The sequence below is a fragment of the Saimiri boliviensis genome, chromosome X, assembly GCF_048565385.1.
Source record: "Saimiri boliviensis isolate mSaiBol1 chromosome X, mSaiBol1.pri, whole genome shotgun sequence".
In the NCBI taxonomy this organism is placed as follows: Eukaryota; Metazoa; Chordata; class Mammalia; order Primates; family Cebidae; genus Saimiri; species Saimiri boliviensis.
The window spans coordinates 6,242,589-6,252,152 of record NC_133470.1 but is presented as its reverse complement, the minus strand read 5'-3'; the positions used below and the strand labels follow the sequence as shown (position 1 = coordinate 6,252,152).

Sequence of the window (9,564 nt, the reverse complement as noted above, 5' to 3'; positions counted from 1 at the left end):
TTCTGTAACTAAAACTATTGTAGCATTTTACAAGTTTGCTTAAAAAATTAGAATGCTCCATTGCAGCTGATTTGAAAGATAATTATTTTGAAACATACAAAATTTCTATACGTATACACATGTACAATTGCATTGTTTTTGAGACAAGGTGTCACTATGCAAATTAAAAACCAGCAGGTGGTAGGAGCTGAATGTGGTGGTTCATGCCTATAATCCAAGCATGTTGGGAGGCTGAGGTGGGAGGCTCTATTGAGTCCAGAAGTTTGAGACCAGCCTGAGCAACATAGTGAGACTCCATCTCTAGAAAAACAGTAAAAAAAATTTTAGCAGGGTGTGATGGTGCACCTATGGTCCCTGCTACTTGGGAAGCTGAGGTGGGATCACTTGAAGCCAGGAGGTCAAGGCTGCAGCAAGCTATGATTGCACCACTTCATTCCAGCCTGCATGACAGAGCAAGACTCTGTCTCATAAAAAATAAACAAACAAAAAACAGTGGTAGAGACTCCATCTCCTTCCATTTTGCCTGCCCTTCTTTCATCCCTGCTCCCCACAGTCCTCACCATGCTCATGCTGTTCCTGAGTGTTCCCTGAATGTTTGCAGCTTCTTGTCACTTGTGCCCACTGCTTCTTCTGTGGGGACCTCTCCTCCTGGAGGGACCCCAGGTCTCTAGGAACATTTCAGTCTCTGCTCTGAAGGGTGTCCTTTCCCTCCCTCTTCACCAGTTTTTCTTTCATGGGCTAATGTGCTGTGTTCCTTTGCTCATTAGTTTTTTGTTTTTGTTTCTTGAGACAGGGTCTGGCTCCGTCTGCCAGGCTGGAGGGCAGTTGTGTGACCACGGCTCACTGCAACCTCGGCCTCCCAGGCTCAAGCCATCCTCTCACTTCAGCCTCCTGAGTAGCTGGATTTACAAGCAAGCGCCACCATGCCCAGGTAATTTTTGTATTTTTTTGTAAAGATGGGGTTTGCCATGTTGCCCAGGCTGGTCTTGAACTTCAGGCCTCAAGCGATCTTCTTGTCTCTGCCTCCCAAAGTGCTGGGATTACAGACATGAGCCACTGTGCCTGACTTGCTCATTAGTTTTAATTATCTGTTTCCTCAACCAAAATATGAGCTCAGTGGCTGTGAAGAGGGTTGAGATGGAAGGAAGGGAAGGGAAAGGAAGGGGAGGGGATGGCAGGGAAGAGGATGGAAGGGAAGGTAAAAGGAGGGAAAGGAAAGGGCAAGAGAAGAGAAGGAATGGAGGGGTGATGGGTCCATGTGTCTAGGCCACGGTCCTCAGCTATTCCATCAAATACCATTTTCATTCTCTAGGGCTGCTCGAACAAGGAACCACAAACTAGATGGCTTACAACAACACAAACGTGTTCTGTCAGAGTTCGGAAGGCCAGAAGTCTGATGCCAAGGTGTTGGCAGGGCCACGTTCCCTCTGAAGGCCCTAGGGGAGGATCCCTCCCTCTCTTGTCCAGCTCCCGATGGCAGCTGGCAATCCTTGGTGTCCCTTGCTTGGTAGCTGCATCACTCCAATCTCTCTCACCATCTTCACATCTTCACATGGCCTTCTCCCTCCCTGTGTGTGTGTCCAAGTCTCCCTTTTCTTTCTCTTATAAAGATACAAGTTATCCAGTTAATGGGTTTATGGCTCCCCTTAATCACACTTGATCACATCAGCAACGACCTTATTTCCAAACAAAGTCCCATTCACAGGTACCAGGGGTTAGAACTTGAACTTATCTTTTTAAGGATACACAATCCAATCCACTACAAACACTAATCTAGGTGTTGCTTCAAGGCTCTTTGTAGATGTAAATAAGGTCCATAACGGGGTAGAGATTATCCTGGATAATCACGTGAAAGGCCTCTGTAGCAGGACCGAGGCTTCCCTAAGGAAGAAGAAATTCCTCTTGTGAACAGTCAGTGACCAAGAGAGTTCCAGTCTGCCTTCTTAACCGCTTTCCCTACAAATTTCAGGCCTGCCTGCCCAGCCCCACGCAATGACATATGCCAATTCCTTGCAATAAATCTCCTTGCATGTATCTTCCACCGGTTCTCTGGTTGAATCCTGACTGGCCTATCAGGATTAGGAGAACTGCCTTCAGTTTCTCAGATATACACATGGTGATACAATTGGTTCTAGCACTACTAAGTGTCGTTTGTGTTCTGTGGAGACCATTTGTCAGCAAGGCACTGAGTTCCTGCTCCAGGGCACCTAAGCAGGAGTTCTTGGCCCACAAAGGTGAACGTTGAATTTTACTGTGTAAGCGCCAAGGATTTAATTTTGAACTGAGTTTCCAGGAATTATTTTTTTATTTTTATTTTTATTTTTTATAAAGATGGGGTTTCACCATGATGGCCAGGCTGGTCTTGAACTCCTGACCTCAGGTGATCCACCCACCTTGGCCTCCCAAAGTGCTAGGATTGCAGGCGTGAGCCACTGCGCCGGGCCTCAGGAATTATTTTCTACTTAAGCATACTCAATAAAGCACTCATAGACTTGTAAAGGATCCAAGTTTAAATGTTTTACACTGGACCAGACCGTGAACATCGGAATCCAGACACCTGGCTTTGCCACTTAGTAGCTGTGTGGATGGAACAAATTATGCAACTTCATTCTTCTGAATTCCAAGATTTTCTGTTTGTAAATAAAGAAGCAATAAGAAGAAGAATGATAGTAATAATAGAACCTTCCCACTTTTGTGAGAAAATTGCATTAGATATTATATATAACTAATTTATCTAAAAAACATATGAGCTAAATTTACAGATATCCTCATTAAATTATGTATTTGTGAAAGAGACTGCACACAAGGATAAGGTAAGGGTTTTTATTCCCTCCTTTGGGAGATCCTTCTGCTACCTCAGAAATCATTCAGGCTTAAATACTTTCTACTCTTTCAACTGTAAGTTCACTTGGTGTGAAAAAAACAACTTTACCAGAACCTATGTGCATATTTCAGAAGTTATATAAATATGACAGAAACGTAGTTACAAGCATTGTAAAATTGTATTCATATATATATATATATATATATATTTTTTTTTTTTTTTTTTTTTTTTGAGACAGGGTTTCACTCTTGTTGCCCAAGCTGGAGTGCAGTGGTGTGATCTCGACTCACTGCAACCTCCATCTCCCAGGTTCAAGCAATTCTCCTGCCTCAGCCTCTTGCTGGGATTACAGGTGCCCAACACCATGCTCAGCTAATTTTTGTATTTTTAGTAAAGATGGGTTTTTGTCATGTTGGCCAGGCTGGTCTCAAACTCCTAACCTCAAGTGATCCACCTGCCTCAGCCTCCCAAGGTGCTGGGATTATAGGCGTGAGCCACCACACCCAGCCCAAAGTTGTATATTTTATTTGCCATGTAAAATACTTTAGAGGGGAAACACCATTGGATAAGTTAATCAAAAAGTAGGTAAAAATTTTTGTTAGTGTTCATTTATACTAAAGTCATTGAAAACAGAGACTTGAATAAAATGAATGACCCAACTTTCTTTTCAAATTGCATTATAATTTCTAATGGACCTGGAAGGTTTTAGATACTGCTTCATTTAATACAATTATGATTTTCTAAGTAATGATTTCAAAGCTGTTCTTAAAATAGCACCTCAGTGGTTCCTCTAGCAAAAATAAACAAGGTGAAAACAAAAACCCTTTTAGTAATATAAAGTTAATTCTGATCAAACAAACATTTACTGAGTACATTTTATGGATTTGCAGGGGAAAATATTTTTTATAAAAGACACAGCCTTATCTTCTAGAAACTTACAATCTCTTAGGAGGCAAATTCTTTTTTTTTTTTTTTTTTTTTTCAATTTTTTATTCTTTTTTCTTTTTCCTTTTATTTTATGATACTCTACACACAGAGGAACTTCTCTAGTAACAAACTATAGAAATGGTCCCTGAAAGTATAGTCTTAGGAGAAACTCTTAGCTCTCATAAAAGTTGTGAGTGATAAATAGAAATCAGTGTGTATGTTGGGGTGAAGTTTTATCATCTCACAAGGATTTACATAACCATTTGTCTAAGTTCGGACTTTGCCTAATGGGTGTTCTAAATGTTTGCTATTCTGTATTCCTTTTTGAAATTGTAAATTTCAAATTATAAATTGTAAATTATAAATTCTTATTTATAATTTTATTCAATGAAAGGCAGAAGTATTAAAATGAAAGGAGAAAGCCATCTAATTTTCAAAGGCACATCCAGTGTGACTTCATGATATTCCACCATAAATTACTGAAGATAATTGACGAAACTGTGTTCACCAAGATGTTGAGGCCTGCAAATTCCACAATCTCAATTGCAGGGCGGGACTGGAACACTCAAAACAGCTGATGCCTGTTCCTTTCCTTTCACCTGCTTTCATCTGCTGGCTGGGTTTCTGGAAGATTATGATGGGGAAGGTCTGGCATATGCTCACTGTCTACCAGCATTTACTCAGTCCCTGGCCTTCATCAAGAACCGAAGCAGGTATGAGACCCTTTCTGGCCATCCGGTTAAAGGGAGTAGGCAGGGACACCAGCACTCACATCTTTGTACCCGCTGCCACAGCCATTGAGGACGCCGAGAAGCCGTGGCTTTGCTGAGAAGTCACGCAGCTCAGACAGCGTGGGTCTCTAGAAATACGTCATCATTTCCAAGAAGCTGCCTTGGGAGCGAGGCATTATGGGAAACTGCTTTGAGAGAGCGGCCGTAACAGGAAACTGCCTTGGGAGAGGGGCATGATGGGAGACATATGGCCAACAGAAATAACGGCCGGAGCTAGGCTCCCGGCGTGTGAACCATTGACGGAGTCACCTGCGTCCCGTTAGGGCTGGCCGGGAAGAGAGACGTGATGGGAAGACGCCGGCAGACATCTCAGCCGTCTACTGTGGCTACTGGGCCAGGGAAGATCAGGTACAAGGCAGGGGCTGTGGGCGGGAGCTGAAGGAAACTGGGATGTTATTTTCCCTTTTGCTTCCCTTTCCCGTGAACCACTGTTGACGTCACTGCATGCTCATTTCCAAAGAAATCTTTCTAAACAAAATGGCCTGTGCCTCGTCTTTTAAAAAGGTCACATGTCCGGGCGTGGTGGTCTGTGCCTGTAGTCCCAGCTCCTCTGGAGTCTGAGGCTGGAGGATCGCTTGAGTCCAGGAGTTCTGGGCTGTAGTGAGCTATGCCGATCAGGTGTCCGCGCTGTTTAGCACCAATATGGTAACCTCCTGGGAACCAGGGACCACCAGGTTGCCTAAGAAGGGGTGAACCAGCCCAGGTCAGAAACGGAGCAGGTCAAAACTCCCGTGCTGATCAGTAGTGGGATCCGGCCTGTGAATAGCTACTGCACTCCAGCCTGGGCAACATAGGGAGACCCCCATCTCTAAAAAAAAAAAAAAATTAAAAAGCCACATGTATTCTTGCAGCTAAATCTTTGTTCAAATCTCCCTTTGTCCGTGAATGCCATTACCCTGCCTCTCCATGTCTCCCTCTGCCCTTTCCTCCAAATTTCACTGCTTCTGTGAGGACCTTTCACAGCCCTGAGCCCTGGAGGCCACCCTCTATACTGGAAGAAGCCAGGTAGTCTGTGTCATCAGTTACCACTGCTGTCTGCATTTTGCGTTTCTCCCCTACGAGCTTGGCCTCTCCTGAGGGCTGACTCTTCTTTATGACAGTCACAGTGCTATGCTTTCTGTTCATTGACATATTATGAGTTCAAACGACAGTTCTAAAATGGACTATGTGGTTTTGGGGAAAATGGATCTTGTCTAAGAAGGGTGAGAAGGGAGGGTGGGAAAGCCTGTGAGTCACAAGGATTTGGCTAGTTTGGGAACCAACCACCTCTAGTAGTTTTATGTCAGAGACTGAGGCATGGGAGTGGGTTGCTGCGGGCAGGAGACTCATATGCTTGCATCCTACAATTATTTCACAGAGAATGCCAGCCTTTATATCATGCTGTGTACAGTACAGCTCCTTGCACATAGGTGATCAATAAATAGTTGAACACAGAAAAGTGCCCTTGAATATTCTTCTCATTTAAAAATTAATGAATTACTGACACATGCTACAACGTGCAAGAACCTCAAAAATATGCCGAGTGAAGGAAGCCAGACACAAAAGATCACATACCATATGCTTTCATTTATATGAAATGTCCAGAATAGGTAAATCGATAGAGACAGATTTTGAGATTAGAGGTTACCAGGGGCTGGAAGAAGACGATGGATGGGATGGGGAGTGACTTATTTAATGGGTATGGGGATTTCTGGGAGGCTGGTGAAAATGTTTTGGCTCTAGACAGAAGTCAAAGTTGCACAGGTCTGTGAATGTGCTAAATGCCACTGAATTGAATGCATTGAAGTGGCTAATTTTGTTATGTGAATTTCATCTCAACTAAAAAAAAACACAGGAAAAACTTCTATTAAAGTAACTAACTGTAAAACTGTTTTTCAAAATAAAATTAATTTAATACATGAAAAAATAACCAGAAACCATTTCCCCACTGGACTGCAGAAGAACAAAAGACGCTTCTACTTGATGTTTGGTCTAGTTTCTATTTCAGAAGTAGCAAAAGGAAACACATACATATTAGCGTAGGTTCAATCCCCTCACACATTTGCCAGCACTGATTCCTCAGCCATCTATATTGAAACCAGGATGCTGATTGCTTGTGCTTCATTGAAGAAATAACTGTTTTCTTCTTTCATAGAGGCAATAAATGACATCACTGCATGCTCGTTAGACAGCTTAGCTCACAGAAAAAGGACAAGGAATACCAGTTTTGTTCTGTACCATCGAAAGCTGTATTGACTTCTGGGTTCTACCATCTACAGAAATTTTGGTCAGTGGCTTCCAAGCAAGACAGAAGTGGAGAAATACAATTTATATGTCTGTCCAACATCGAAGGGTGGAATTAGAAAACATCAGGAGGGAAATATGAATAATGTGATATTAAACACTTAAACACTACATTTTTCTGCCAAAGCTGGTTGAAAAAGAATAATGTGCAGCAAAAATAACCCTTGGAGGGCAAAAGTGTGGTGGGGCGGGGAAGAGAAGGAAGAGGGTAAAACGGAATATTCCAGCTCATGGGTTTCCTGAATGGTTCTTAATGACTTTTTTTTTTTTTTTTTTTGAGACAGAGTTTCGCTCTTGTTACCCAGGCTGGAGTGCAATGGCGCGATCTCGGCTCACCGCAACCTCCGCCTCCTGGGTTCAGGCAATTCTCCTGCCTCAGCCTCCTGAGTAGCTGGGACTACAGGCACGCACCACCATGCCCAGCTACTTTTTTGTATTTTTAGTAGAGACGGGGTTTCACCATGTTGACCAGGATGGTCTCGATCTCTTGACCTCGTGATCCACCCACCTCTGCCACCCAAAGTGCTGGGATTACAGGCGTGAGCCACCGCACCCGGCCTCTTAATGACTTTTAATCACTTATTTCATATTCTGTTGCAGTGTCTACCACACTAGCCTTGGGCTAGGTTGGATTATTATTGTCTTTTTTTTTTTTTGTTTTGAGACAGAGTCTCACTCCATTGCCAGGCTGGAGTGCAGTGGTATGATCTTGGCTCACTGCAACCTCCACCTTCCAGGTTCAAGCGATTCTCCTGCCTCAGCCTCCTGAGTATCTGGGTCTACAGGCATGCACCACCAGACCTAGCTAATTTTTGTATCTTTAGTAGAGATGAGGTTTCACCATGTTGGTCAGGATGGTCTCGAACTCCTGACCTTAAGTGATCTTCCCGCCTCGGCCTCCCAAACTGCTGAGATTACAGGCATGAGCCACCGTGCCCAGCCTGGATTTTTGTTTTTATTTTATTTATTTATTTTTGAGATGGAGACTCGCTGTTGCCCAAGCTGGAGTACAGCGGCACAATCTAAGTTCACTGCAACCTCTGCCTCCTGGGTTCAAGTGATTCTCCTGCCTCAGCCTTCCGAGTAGCTGGGATTACAGGCTTTTGGTTTCATGTGACTAGATTGTCTCTAAGGTCAAATGTTTATCCTAACTACAGCTCGAAGAATTACAAGTGTATTTTCTGTTAGAGTCTTGTGGAGTCATTTTACTTCCTTCCAAACACATCTTTTTCATTAAAGTCTCCGAAAAATATTTGCTTAGTGGTTGCGAAAACAACCTGTAGCATAGAAAATATCAAGTAGAAATAGTTAACAGAATCTGGGGGGGTATTTTCCCTGTTCTGAATTCCCCTGTCTTCCCCCTCCCCCGCTTCCTGCTTCAGCGGCTCCAGATCAGTAGGAAAACATCCAACTGATACATGCCCTACAAAGAGTGGTTTCTCCTCCCTCTTGCCAACATGATCTAGTTATGTAAAAAACATCAACTCTGAAAAGCATAATGCATTCATTCCCACCAAAAATAGTGCATTTAGGTTTATTAATGTTTGGGAACTTCAAGTAATGGAAAAATTGAGCCACATAAAAAGAGATGCATGATAAGTCGCTCTGAATTTAGCTCCATTTTATGATTAAGAACCCAGCACAACCAGTTGACAAGTCGGCCAGGCCTGTTGACCTTGCTTAACTTCCTTCTGAAAGCCCAGATGAAAACAAAAAATTCCCTAAGCAGATGAAAATAGCTGCAAAAATAAATACGATATCTTGCTACAGGTTAAATAGGCTCTAATGGGGCCTCAGAAGATATTAAATGTTTTAAACAGAAGAGTGGTTAAAAATAGAGAGCAAATGTAAGTAACGCAGAATTTTTTTTTCCTCTAAGTTATTTTGGGGCTGAAAATTGCAGGTGGAGGAAGATGAGTAAGTGATACTTAAAACCAGTCTTTCCCTTGATCTTGTTTTATTGCGGTCTTCATCTAAAGCTCTTAGAAAACAGTGACTGCTTCAGGTTGCTGGGGGTGAAAGGTCTAAACAGGTAACTTTGAGGATTGGGGAGTGAATGTGGCTCAACTTCAGGTAAATTTGTGAAAGAGCAAAATTTCCCCATGCTCCTGGCTTTCCGTTACTATTTCTTCTCTCATTCCTCCCATCCCCAAGGTGTGTGGAACAAACTTTGCTTTTGCGGCGGTGTCGGGGGGTTGTCTTCATGATCTTATAATTTTGTGTGATTCCAGCCTCTTCTTCTTCTTCTTCTTTTTTTTTTTTTTTGTTTGTTTGTTTTAGACAGAGTCTTGCTCTGTCACCAGGCTGGAGTGCAGTGGTGCAATCTCGGCTCACTGCAACCTCCACCTCCTGGGTTCAAGTGATTCTTCCGCCTCAGCCTCCCGAGTAGCTGGGAACACAGGTGCGTGCCACCACGCCCGGCTAATTTTTTTGTATTTTCAATAGAGATGGGGTTTCACTGTGTTGGCCAGGATGGTCTCGATCTCTTGACCTGGTGATCCGCCTGCCTTGGCCTCCCAAAGTGCTGGAATTACAAGTGTGAGCCACTGCACCCAGCCAGTGATTCTGGCCTCTTAAATGTGAGTAGTACACATGTTTTGATTTTTTTTTTCTTTTTTTTTTTGAGACAGAGTCTCTATTTTTCTTGCTGAGGCTGGAGTGCAGTGGCGTGATCTTGGCTCACTGCAGCCTTTGCCTCCAGGGTTCAAACAATTCTCCTGCCTCAGCCTCCCAAGTACC

At 43.2% G+C, this 9,564-nt stretch overlaps 1 pseudogene; it reads right to left on the bottom strand.

Annotated features, from left to right (window-relative positions):
• Nucleotides 1-3,837: 3,837 nt before the first annotated feature.
• LOC120366736 (small nucleolar RNA U3) lies at nt 3,838-3,912 on the bottom strand (annotated as a pseudogene).
• Between the last annotated feature and the right edge of the window lie 5,652 nt (nt 3,913-9,564).